At 49.0% G+C, this 13582-nt stretch overlaps 2 protein-coding genes across 4 annotated transcripts in view; one reads left to right on the top strand and one right to left on the bottom strand.

The window, feature by feature from the left end:
* chrm5b (cholinergic receptor, muscarinic 5b) overlaps nt 1-13582 on the top strand; it is a 65173-nt gene that overhangs the window by 38634 nt on the left and 12957 nt on the right. The window lies entirely within an intron of this gene.
* Nucleotides 1-13582, bottom strand: part of aven (apoptosis, caspase activation inhibitor) — a 135835-nt gene that overhangs the window by 113665 nt on the left and 8588 nt on the right. The gene's annotated exons all lie outside the window — the stretch shown is intronic.

Genomic DNA, 13582 nt, shown 5'->3' with positions numbered 1-13582 from the left:
ATCGAACATGCTCTGTCATCCAATAAGATCATGGCTAATCCAATTACAGCCTTAATTTTACTTGCCTGCCTGCCTGCCCCCTATAATCCTCAACTCCCTTATAAATCAAAACTCTCTTCACAGCCTTGAATATATTCAACAACCCAGCCTCCACTGCTCTCTGGGGAAGAGGATTCCAAAGAGTGACAACCTCAGAGAGAAATTTATACATTTACAATGAAATTGAATTAACATCTCCAAGATTATATTTTGTTTTTTGGGCTTTGATCCCTGAAAATCTCAGGTCAACTTTTACACAAGGTATATGAAAAATTATGGGTCTTTTTAGGCCAAAAATCATGGGGTTGACTTTTACATGGTACATCCTCCTTAAACGAGACGACCAATACTCAAGGAATAAAAACAGAAGTTGCTGGAAATACTCAACAGGTCTGGCAGTACCTGTGGAGAGAGGAACAGAATTCACGTATTGATCACATTTGACTCTTCTTGAGTTCTGATGTTCAGAAGTCATATTGGATTTGAAACATTAACTCAGTTTCTCTCACAGAGACTGCCAGAGCTGCTGAGTATTTCCAGCATTTTCTGTTTATATTTTAGATTTCCAGCTATTTCCAGATAGGAAGGGAGAAAACGAAAAAAAAATGAAAATCGCTTATTGTCACGAGTAGGCTTCAATGAAGTTACTGCCCCTAGTCGCCACATCCCCCCCGCCTGTCCAGGGAGGCTGATACGAGAATCGAACCGTGCTGCTGGCCTGCTTTAAAAGCCAGCGAGAGAGAGAGAGAGACAGACAGACAGACAGACAGTTATGGAGAGAGATTTATACAGATATATAAGTAGAAAGATAGAGAGAGAGAGATGGAGAAAGATATATTATATGATAGATAGATAGAGAGATGTATATATGGAGAGGGCAAGAGAGAGATAGAGAGACTGGCAGATAATTGGTTTATTGAAAAATCATCCTGCGACAGGTGCTGCATTGTCATGACGATTCAAATAAAAGTGATCATAATTCATAATATAGTTATAGACAATCATTAAAATAAAACAGTATAAAATAATAAAAGGATTGCAAAATTATGAACCTTTCAGGAAACAATTACAATGTGTGACTAAATGCAGGCCTCAATTTACAGAATAAAAATTAAAAGTCTGTATTTTATATTAAAGTCCACAGTTCACATGTTTGTGACTCGAGACCCCGCTCTTTTCCCCCGGCCTCGGGTTATTCGAGGCCCGAGGCCCCGCTCACTACCCCCCACGGGTCTGTACCTGTGGCCTCTCCTCCCGCCGGCTCGGGCCCTCTCCCCGGCCCCGGCTTCGACCTCGGGCCCCTCTCCAGCCCCGGCCTCCTCCTCCTCCTCCGCCCCGCTCCCGCTCCCGCTCCGGCTGCCTCTCCCCGGCTCCCCACGCTCCCCGGGCCCGGGAGCGGCCTCTGCCTCCTCGGCGGCCGCGGCCCCGCTCAAGCCGCACCGAGTGCTCCATCCGCGGGACTGGGGGAGGGAGAGAGAGAGAGCAGAAGAGAGGGAGAGAAAAAGAAGAGAGAGAAAGGATGGGGAAATCAGAGAAATAATGGAGGAAAAGAATAAAGAGGAAAAAGAACAAAAAGAATAGCCAGGAAAAGAGCAGAAAGAATAGAGAGGAAGAGAAAAAGAGCAGAAATAGAGGGAAAGAGCAAAAAGAATAGAGAGGAAAAGAATAATAGAAAGAGCAGAAAAATAGGAAGGAAAAGAATAAAGAGAAAAAGAATAGAGAAAAAGAAATTATAGAATCATAGAATTTACAGTGCAGAAGTTGGCCATTTGACCCATCAAGTCTGCACTGGCCCTTGGAAAGAGCCCCTACTTAAGCCTATACCTCCACCCCATCCCTGTCACCCAGTAACCCCACCTAACCTTTTGGATACTAAGGGGCAATTTATCATGGCCAATCCACCTAACCTGGGAGGAAACTGGAGCACCCAGAGGAAACCCACGCAGATATGGGAAGAAAGCAAAAACTCCACCCAGACAGTCACCCCAGGCTGGAACTGAACCCAGGTCCCTGGGGCTGTGAGGCAGCAGTGGTAACTACTGTACCACACTGCCGCCCCGGTGGCAGGAAGAGAGAGACAGAGAAAGAGAACAGAGAAACAATGCAAAAAAAGTGGTAGAGATAAAGAACAGAGAGCAAAAGAACAGAGAAAAACAAAGAGAAGATTATAGGGAGTGATAAAAACAGAGAGAGTAAAAATCGGGGAAAAAAGGGAAACAAATCACAGGGCGAGTAAAAAAACAAAGCGAGAGAGCAAGAAGTGGATCAGCACAAGTACCACACAAAGGATATTATTAATGTTGGGATTGGCTGCAGTGCAGATTCATCAGAATAACACTGAGTTTAAAAGGATTAATTTAAGAACACAGGTTACATAGAGGAAGCTTGTATTTCCTTAAGAATAGAAAATTAAGTGGTGATCTAACTGACGTTTTAAGATGATTAAAAAGTTTGTTCGGGTAACGAGAGAGAGCAACTATTTCCTCTGATGTGGAAATACAGAAAAAAAAAGATACCGACCAATTAGGGGCAGGGGTAGGCCACTCGTCCCCTCGAGCCCACACCACCGTTCAATTAGCATGGTGATCTAATTTTAACCCCCAGTTCACATTTCGAGCCTACCCACGATAACATTTCAACCCCTTGTTAATCAAGACTCTATCTACTTCAGTTTTAAAGATATTCAAAGAATCTGTCTCAACCACCTTTTGAGGAAGAAAATTCCAAAGTCTCACAATCCTCTGAGAGAAAGGATTTCTACTCATCTCTGTCCTAAATGGGCAACCCCTTTTTTCTAAACTAGTTACAGATTTTACCAAATGTGGAACCATCCTTTCCCCATCTGCCCTGTCAAGTCCTCCCAGGATCTTGTATGTTTCAATCAAGTCACCTTTATTCTTCCAAACTGCAGCAGTTACAAGTCTCGCCTGTCTAATTTTGCCTCATAAGGCAACCCATCCATTCCATATATTAATCTAGTAAACCATCCCTGAACTGCTTCAAATGCGTTAAATTACTTTAAATAAGGAGACTTGTGCACACAGTACTCCAGATGTGGTCTAACCAATTCCCTGTATAGCTGAAGCATAACTCTCTGTTCTTGTAATCAATTCTCCTCACAATAAATGGTAACAGACTAATAACTTTGCTAATTACTTGCTGCATCTGCATACTAACCTTTTGCAATTCATGCACGTGGACACCCAGATCCCTTTGCATTTCAGGCTATGCACTCTCTGACCATAGTTAATATGCTTTTTTATCATCCTGCCAAAATGGATAACCTAACATTTCCCCACATTATACTCCATTTAGAAACAACAACAAGGAGTCATGGGCGGGATTCTCCGAGCCTGCGCTGGGTTGGAGAATTGCAACCGGAGAATCGCCGCCAATCGCGCCAATGCGGTTGTCGCAGCGCCATTGGAGGGCACTTAAAAGCGGCCCCGCAGTGATTCTCCGCGCTCGACAGGCCGAGTCCCGCTGGAATTGTTCGCGTATGGTCCTACCTGGCGGGACCTCGGCGTTCTGGCTGCAGGGGCCGTCCTGGTGGGGGTGGGGGGAAACGGCGTGGGGAGCCGAATCTGGGCGGGGGGCCTCCACGGTGGCCAGGCCTGCGATCGGGGACCAACGTTCGGCGGGCGTGCTCATTCCGGGGGGGGGGGGGGCTATGTTCCACTGCATTTGGCCCCTGTAGGGCGCCACCATGTTGCCCGGGGGCCAGCGCGAAGACGGCCGTGACGTGCATGCGCGGACCTGCTCCGGCGTGACATGCATCCATGGACCCGTGCCGGCCGTGTAGGGCCGGATTCAGCGCCAGAGCAGTACATAGCACTTGGGCACTGTTCCAGCCCTCAAGAAAGGAGAGAACGACTGGGCCTGGAGGTCCGTTGACGCCGGTGTCACTCTTGCCGGTTTTGACGCCAGCGTTAACACTTGGCCGGGGTTTCAGAGAATCCCGGCCCATATGTTTAAAATTCAAACCAGGTCATTCTGTGTAATGTTGGAAAGCGGTATTTCACACATAGTATAGCAGAAGTCTTCCTCCTAAAATCTTGAGCCAAAGTTAATTGAAAGGTTCAAAATTAGGTTGATGTGTTTTTGTTAATCAAAGCTATTAAGGGTTACAGAACTAAGGTGGTTAAGATATAGATCAGAATGATCTAATTGAGTGGTAGATCAGGCTCGAGGGGTTAAATGGCCTCCTCCTGTTCATGTGCTCTTAGACAGAGGTATAGATTGAATAAAAGTCAACCTTGAACAATTAGAACTAGGTAGAGCGATAGAAAGGGCAACTGGTGATCAGCACAAAGATCCAGATAGACATAGTAACCCCAAACATAGTAGCCAGCATGAAAAAACTGAGACTTGTGGTGATGTGCATTTACACATCGATGTATATAGTTGTTTATCAACGTATATAGTTATCGGTACAACCTCCGACCAGCAGGTAGCGATAGAGATCTACCATGTGATTTGAGATACCCATCAGCAGAGGGCAGTTTAATAGGGCCACAGATAGAGAAAGAGCTAACAGCAATCCATAAGAACATCTAAAATGGAACATAGTTTTTTTTTAAGGGGCAATTTAGCGTGGCCAATCCACCTACCCTGCACATTTTTGGGTTGTGGGGGCGAGACCCACGCAAACACAGGGAGAATGTGCAAACTCCACACGGACAGTGACCCAGAGCCGGGATCGAACCTGGGACCTCGGCGCCGTGAGGCAGCAATGCTAACCACTGTGCCACCATGCTGCCCTAAATGGTACATAGTTAGAGATGGAAATATTGTTAACAGTGAAGGGTAATAGCAGGATTACCTGCTCAGATTGACTTTGATGCATCCTCCCTCACTCAACTATAGGCAGTTAGACACTGAGATCCGATGTTCTGACATTCCTTTCCTAAATTTTTGCATCTTTCCTCCTTTAATACCCTACTTATAGATCACCTCCCTGACCATTCTAATATCTTCCTCTTTGCCTCAACAACCATCTTTTTTATACTGCCTCTGTAAAGTGTTTTGGTAAGGTTTTCGATCTCAAAGGTATTATCCAGATGTGTGTTGCTTTTGTTGTTTTTATCGTTGTCGACAAAAATCCCTCAAAAGCATTTTGTCCACATTTGATCCGCTACCACCACAGAGAAAGATTCACTTTCTCAAAATAGATGCTTTTTGTGTTCGCCCTGTGTACAATTGTGGGGTGCAATTCTCCCAAAGGGAGACAAACATCCGACGCCAGAGTGAAACCTCCGGGTCGAGATCGAGCCGCTCCTCGCCCCTATTCTCTCTCCCCCCGGGGGGCCAGGAGCGGCGGCGCGTGAATCCCGAGCGCCCGGCCTTGACGCTTGCATCAAAGCAGCCCGCCGGGAATGACGCGGCCGGCGGCGCCGAAGTGACATCAGCCACATGCGCGGTTGCCGTCTTCCCCTCCGCTGCCCCGCAAGACATGACGGCTTGATCTTGCGGGGCGGCGGAGGGAAAAGAGTGCGTCTTTTAAAGACGCCGGCCCGACGATCGGTGGGCACCAGTCGCGGGCCAGACATCTGCTGAGCACGCCCGTGATGCTCGATCCTCCCTCCGCCCCCCGCAGGCCCCACACACACCGGTCGCACGCTGTTCACGCCGGCAGCGACCAGGTGTGGTTGGCGCCAGCGTGAACCGTCAGGTTCGGCAGGCCGCTCGGCTCATCCGGGAGAAACAGCGAGCGCAAAATGCGACACGCCATTTTGGGGACGGTGGGAGAATCGCGGGCGGTGCCAGGGCGGCGTGGCGTGATTCGCCCGGCCCTCCCACGATTCTCCCACCCGGCTTGGGGTGCAGAGAATCGCGCCTGTGATGTCCGCATCGGACGCCGTAAAATTTGCCTGATGTCCATCTAATAAGGTTGGAACAGTGAGGAAAACAAAATATGTTCAAATCTTAGCCTTTGAGGCTCCAGTCCTTCCTGTGTTCCTCAGGGACAAATGTGATTAATTTTAAAATCATTCCTTAATGCCAACCCCATTTACCCTATTCCTCATAACTTCCCAAATCGGCATGGGTGAGAGGAAAGCAGTTTTCCCACGCTTTTGTCCACACTGCTGTCAAATGATAATTCACCCCGGGTGACATGTCTAACAGTTCTTCATGACAATATTGTTTCACTCTCTTAAATGCAGGGAAGTAACAAAGGGACGCCTTTTTAACAACCCAGTCAATGTGGAAAATCTAAAGAGACAGCTCTTAACAATTCAATAAGCAATGTAATAGACATAGCCATTCAGCCCATCAAGTCTGCCGGCCCATGGAAAGATTACCCTACCTAAGCCCACACCTCCACCCCACCCTTGTAACCCAGTAACCCCATTCAACCTTTTTGGACACTAAGGGCAATTTAGCATGGCCAATCCACCTAAGCTGCACATCTTTGGATTGTGGGAGGAAACCGGAGCACCTAGAGGAAACCCAGGCAGGCACGGGGAGAACATGCAGACTCTGCACAGACAGTGGCCCAAGTCGGGAATCAAACCTGGGACTCTGGAGCTGTGAAACAACTGTGCTATCTGCCGTGCTACCGTGCCCCCAATGATGCACCATAGGAACGTAGGAACAGGAGTAGGCCATTCCCACTCCTACGAGCCTGTCCTGCCATTCAATGAGATCATGGCTGATCTGTGGCCGACCTTAACCTTGTTACATGGTGGATGATTTTCCAATTGCTGATCAAGATCACCATTGATTAAATGGAGCTACTCATTAACATCAACAGAGCATTCTAAAATCAGTATGTGGTCCAAAATTGAGGGAACGGTTTCTTAAAAAGATGTTGGATGAAGAATGAAAAGAACTTCAAGGATAACTTACAGGGTGAATCTTTCCCCCTCTATTTACCTTGTATTTTGCAAAAAGAAATTAAAATGCCTATTGAAGGGGTGTAGGTTAGGTTGATCTTAGATTAGGATAAATGGTCGGCACAACATCGTGGGCTGAAGGGCCTGTACTATGCTGTACTGTTCTATGTTCTATGTCAAAATTTTTCAGTCACTATGGCAATTAATGAGGAATTCCGAAAAGGTAAGTTCAAGTATTTTATTTCTTACTCACGGTAAGAACGCACAGCGGTAAAAAGCACACCTAGTCGCAGTCGGAACCATCTTCTTTGCTGTCTTTATTTGGCTTTGGGAGCATATTGCCCTTGTCATCACATTAATAATCAAAATGAAAAGAATTTACCTTATAGTTGAATATACTGATGTTGCGCGGCACAATGGCACAGTGCTTAGCACTGCTGCCTCACAGCGCCGAGGACCTGGGTTTGATCCCGGCCCTGGGTTACTGTCTGTGTGGAGTTTGCACATTCACCCCGTGTCTGTGTGGGTCTCGCCCCCACAACCCAAAAGGATGAGCAGGTTAGGTGGATTGACCACACTAAATTGCCCCTTAATTGGGAAAAAAATAATTGGGTATTCTTAATGTATTTAGAAAAAGAATGTACTGATTTCGTACCCGTATACCGCTGAATTATTGCATTAACAAGAAAGCTATGTGTCGCGTTACTATTATTAGTCAACAAAATAATAAAAAGCTGCCATATTTGAACAAAATGCAAGTAGAGCAGCAATTGTGCCAATTAAACAGGCTGTAACTGTAGGCTCCCAGCCACTTGCAAACTGCTCCATTTTTTCCATGTTATGCATCACATCATCTTTGCTAAAATTAATTAAATATCATGTCTATCACTCCAACTGATCTGGAGAAACATGAGACATATGGGTCTTTCTAAATGCCAAACCCAGAACTTTATGTGTATCCTGCAAAATCTTCAGAGTATATTAAATTACCTTTAAATAAATATATGATACTAACCCTTCAATTGAATACATTTTGGCCAAATGGTAGTTTATCACTTTTAAGAATTTTTGATGGTTAAGTTTGGATTTAATAATTTTATGAGGCGAGCCCTACACGGTTTATCCATACCTTAATCTATATTCATTTTATAGCTCTGTTTCTCAATTTATGTGCTATTTGACTATCCAAGTGCAAAATCTGGTCAGTGCTTAGTTGTGTCCATCCATAATTAACCTTTGGCTCTGACGGCTTCCCTCTGTATTAGAGATGATGTGGAGATGCCAGGGTTGGACTTGGGTGAGCACAGTAAGAAGTCTTACAACACCAGGTTAAAGTCCAACAGAGTCTCTGGCTCTGTAAGGACTTAATTACCCGCAAATGCTCGCATTCAAAGTATCGTATTGCATTTTTGACTTCGTCTATATAAATGTTTCTGGAACCTACCTCTCCATTCACTTGAAAATGGAGCAGTGCTCCGAAAGCTAGTGATTTGAAACAAACCTGTTGGACTTTAACCTGGTGCTGTAAGACTTCTTACTGTATTAGAGAGACAGTGGTTGGAGCTTGAGGGATACTATTCCACATTAAGCATGGCTAATGTGTCGTGCTCTTATTGCCATGGACATTCTGGAAGGATTAGCCAGTTGCTTACCAACACTGTTATTGGGGTGATCGCTGCTGACTGCAAAGATTGCTGCACCCCAATTTTTCTGCATCCTTGCAGCGGGCCTTCCTGTCCCAGCTTTCACGCAGCCATTCACGGCAAACAGTGACAGAGAGCAGAGACAGAGAAGAGCAAAGACGGCACCTTTTTGCAACAGCATGGACTGTATTCAGGTAAGTGTTTGGGTTTTAAATGAGTGAGCCAGGTTGGGCTATACTGTTAAATTGATGAGTTACACCAGGGTTTAGACAATGCTAGTTAGCACCGCTGCCTGCAGCGCTGATTTCCTGGGTTCGATCCCCATTCTGGGTCACTGTCTGTGTGGAGTCTGCACATTCTCCCTGTGGCTGCGTGGGTCTCACTCCCACAACCCAAAGATGTACAGGTTAGGTGGATAGGCCACACTAAATTGCCCTTAATTGGAAAAAAATAGTTGGGTACTCCAATTTTTTTTTTTAAAGGGTTTAGACAGTGTAACAGTGCGAGGGGAAGTAGACTGTATCTCGCCCAAATCTGAGACACACTCAGTGTAAGAGAAGGTTGTGGAAGGGCCTGGGAATTAATCAGGCATTATAGGACTTCTGATGGGTGCTTAGATCTGGCCCAAACTGTTTGGCCACATCATGAATACTCCTTCCATGGCCAACAAGTCCTACAGTAGGGCTTGAACCCACAACCTCTGGATCGGAGGTAAGGGGGGGGTTCTACCCATTAGAGCCACAAGACCTACCACTTGGTTATAATAATTTCTCTGGAACTGCTTCTTGTTTTGCTCTCGAGTGACCTCTGTTGGAGAGTGTGCAAACACAATCAGGGTTTAACTGTGAGGTTACTCAGGCTTGAATTATCTTTTTTTTAATATTTTTATTTGCCATTTTCACATTTTCCTTCAAAATTTACACCCCCCCCCCCAACAAGCAGTAAAAGGTGACAAATACAAAGTATTTAACATCAACAATGATCCCATCCTCCCACCACCCCAACCAACGTCACATCTGTCAATATATACATCAAATAAAATAAACCCTCCCACGGTGGAAAAAAAACAAAGGAGAAAAAGAAAAAGGAGTCCGGAATCGCCCATGGTCACCATTAACCTATAGAGTGTCCCCCCCCCCCCCCCCCGCCCGGTCACTCAATGCCATCCAGCCTCCGAAAGAGTACCGTAAATGACACCCAAGAGTTGTAAACCACCCCCCCAACTCCTCCCCTCCACTTCCTCTTGTAAAACGCCTCCCCCCAACCTCGGTTCCTTCCCCCAACTTTCCACCCCGGCTAGACTCATCGGACCCTGTTCTGCCAGGCTCCAATGGCCGCAGCCCCTTCCCCCACCTCACCTCCATTCACTGGCTGGCTTAAGCCGGCCAGCTTGGAGGCCCCCGCCCGGGTCTCTTACCCCCTTCCCCGGTCTCAGGAAAACCCAGAAGTCCCCTTTAGCACACATACACACCCACACCCCAAAGAACTCTCATTACAACTGAAAGTCCCATTTCTTTCCTTGTCCAAATATACACAACGTTGGCTCCTGTAGCCCATACACCAACACGCAGTGAAACATAAAAGAAAAATACAGTCATGAGGCTACATCGGTACATGACCATTTCTCAATTCTGCCACAGTCCTTCTGCCTTTACAAACTCCTCCGCTCCTTCCGCCGTCCCAAAATAAAAGTCCTTGAACTTGTAGGTCACCCTCAGCTTCGTTGGATATACAATGCCGCACTGCACCTTGCTAATGAACAGTGCCCTCTTCACCCGGTTGAAAGCAGCCCGCCTCCTCGCCAGCTCTACCGTAAAGTCCTGGTATACGCGTATACCAGCTCCAGCCCACTGCACCACCCGCTTCTGCTTGGCCCAGCACAGGACCTTCTCCTTCACACTGTATCTACGGAAGCACAGAGTCACTACTCTTGGCGGCTCACTCACCTTTGGTACAGGCCCCACGACCGATGAGCCCGATCCAGTTCATATCGGGAGGGATCCCCCCCCCAGTTCATATCGGGAGGGATCCCCCCCTCCCCCAATAGCTTTGCCAACATCGTGGCAAAAAATTCAGTCGGCTTCGGGCCTTCCACTCCTTCGGGCAGCCCCACAATCCTCAGATTCTGTCGCCTGGATCTGTTTTCCAGGTCTTCCATTTTGCCTCACAGATCCTTGTTGATCTCTATCACCTTCCGCATTTCCTTCCCCATCAAGGTAAGTCGATCACTGTGCTGGAATAATGTCTCTTCCACTTCCTTCAACCCCTCGCCATGCTCCAGCACCTCCGCCACTGCGCTCGCCACCGCCGTCCTCACCGAGGTAATCACCTCCTCCACCAGCGCTTTCAAAACCACCCCCATCTCCTTCCTCATTGCGTCCATGTGTTTTGTGACCTGTGTGGTGAACCTCTGTGTGCACCTGTATTAGGGGATGTAAGGTAGGACCTGCACTACAAGTTCGCCGGTAGCTCCTGCTGGCTGGCTCCGCCCACAAGGAGCCGTATAAATATGCGTGTCCTCCTCTGAGCTGCCATTTCGCCAGCTGCAGTAGGAGGCCACGCATCTGACTGCAATAAAGCCACAGTTGTACCAATCTGAGTCTTTTGTGCAATTGATCGTTCATCAATTTATTGCAGTCAGATTTTCTAAGAAATGGATATCAGAATCAAACCAGATCGTTTGCAGCTGGATCCGCACTCGCCCGATGCCAGAAAGGACTTTAATCACTGGCTAGCTTGTTTTGAGGCTTATATCAACCCTGCGACCCCCGCGCCTACGGAAGCTCAGAGGATACAGGTCTTGTATTTCAGGTTGAGCTCCAGTGTGTTCCCGTTGATCCAGGACGCCCCTAAAAGAAAACTATGTGCAGAAAGCAAGCACGATCTTCGCCAGGCACGTACTCGCTACTCGCTCTCAACGCCCTGGTGAGTCCATCGAAGACTTCTGCCGGGCCCTAATCCCACTTGTACAGGATTGTGACTGTCAGGCCGTCACGGCCACCGAACATTCTAATCTCCTCATGCGCGACGCGTTCGTAACGGGGATTGCGTCTGACCCCATCCGACAACAACTGCTGGAAGGGGCCACGCTCGACCTAACGGAGACAAAAATTTTAGCGCTCTCCATGACGGTCACATCTCGTAATTGTCCAAGCCTACCCCGCTCGCTGCGCGGCCCACCCATCCTACCCCTCCTGGACCCCGCAAACTACCCCCCCCGGCGGGGGCCCTGCCTAGTCAATACGCCTGTGCCGCACGCCAATCTTCGCACCCCGGGGGTCCCCGCTGCTATTTCTACGGTCAGCAGAAGCACCGCGCCGCCACTTGCAAGTCCTGCAGTAAAAAGGGCCACTTCGCAGCTGTGTGCCAGGCCCGTGCAGTCGGCGCTATCGCGCCCACAATCACCCCCTCCCCCCCTGCCAAATGCACAATGGGTGCCGCCATCTTCTCCTCCCGGGGCCATGTGCGGTCAGTGGGTGCCGCCATCTTCTCCTCCCAGGGCCAAGTACGGCCAGTGGGCACCGACATCTTTCCCCCCTCAGTCCATGTGTGGCCCATGGGCGCCACCATCTTGCCCAGTGCCACCAACGTGCACCCCATGGGCGCCGCCATCTTGTCCCGCCCCCGCAATGTACGCCCCATGGGCGCTGCCATTTTGTTCCCTACAGGACCTGCGGACGCCACCATCTTGTCTTCCCCACGGGGCTGGAACGCCAACTATACATCACGATCTGGGTCGCCGACGCTCTCCATCTGAAACCTCGGACGACCACCCGCAGCTGGCCTCGATGACACTGGACCAGTCTCGTCCTCACAACCTGGCCACCGCTTCGACAACGTTTAAAATCAACGGCCACGTGACCTCTTGCCTGCTGGACTCCGGGAGCACCAAAAGCTTCATACACCCGGATACGGTAAGGCGCTGCTCCCTCACGGTCCACCCCGCCAATCAAAGGATCTCCCTGGCCTCCGGATCTCACTCTGTCCCGATCCGAGGGTTCTGCACGGTCACTCTCACTGTTTAGGGCGTAGAATTCAGCGATTTCCGTCTCTACGTCCTCCCTAACCTCTGCGCTGCACTATTGCTGGGCCTGGATTTCCAGTGCAATCTCCAGAGCCTCACCCTCAAATTCGGCGGGCCCCTACCTCCACTCACCGTTTGCGGCCTCGCGACCCTCAAGGTTGACCCTCTTCCCTCTTTGCCAATCTAACTGCGGATTGCAAGCCCGTCGCCACCAGGAGCAGACGGTACAGCACCCAGGATAAGACCTTCATCAGGTCCGAAGTCCAGCGGCTCCTTCGGGAGGGTATCATCGAGGCCAGCAATAGCCCCTGGAGAGCTCAAGTGGTAGTAGTAAAAACAGGGGAGAAACACAGAATGGTCGTGGACTATAGCCAGACCATCAATCGGTACACGCAGCTCGACGCGTTACCCCCCCCCCCCCCCACGCATATCTGATATGGTCAATCAGATTGCGCAGTACCGGGTCTTCTCAACAATCGACCTGAAATCCGCCTACCACCAGCTCCCCATCCGTAAATCGGACCGTCCATACACTGCCTTAGAGACGGACGGTCGGCTCTATCACTTCCTTAGGGTTCCCTTCGGCGTCACCAATGGGGTCTCGGTCTTCCAAAGAGAGATGGACCGAATGGTCGATGGGCCACGTTTCCGTACTTAGATAATGTCACCATCTGCGGCCATGATCAGCAGGACCACGACGCCAACCTCGCTAAATTCCTCCGCACCGCCACTCTTCTCAACCTTATGTACAATAGAGAGAAGTGTGTGTTCAGCACGACCCGCTTAGCCATCCTCGGCTATATAGTCCAAAACGGACTTCTGGGCCCGATCCCGACCGCATGCAGCCCTCATGGAGCTCCCCCTCCCCCATGGACCTCAAACGCTGCCTGGGGTTTTTCTCCTACTATGCCCAGTGGGTCCCAAACTATGCGGACTAGGCTCGCCCACTCATACGGTCCACTCAATTTCCCCTCGCGGCCGACGCACAACATGCCTTCACCCGTATCAGAGCAAACATAGCCAAGGCCGGGATGCACGCA

The sequence above is a fragment of the Scyliorhinus canicula genome, chromosome 2 (genome assembly GCF_902713615.1).
Source record: "Scyliorhinus canicula chromosome 2, sScyCan1.1, whole genome shotgun sequence".
NCBI classification, from domain to species: domain Eukaryota; kingdom Metazoa; phylum Chordata; class Chondrichthyes; order Carcharhiniformes; family Scyliorhinidae; genus Scyliorhinus; species Scyliorhinus canicula.
The sequence above is the reverse complement of the archived record's forward strand: the minus strand, read 5'-3'. Positions and strand labels throughout refer to the sequence as shown.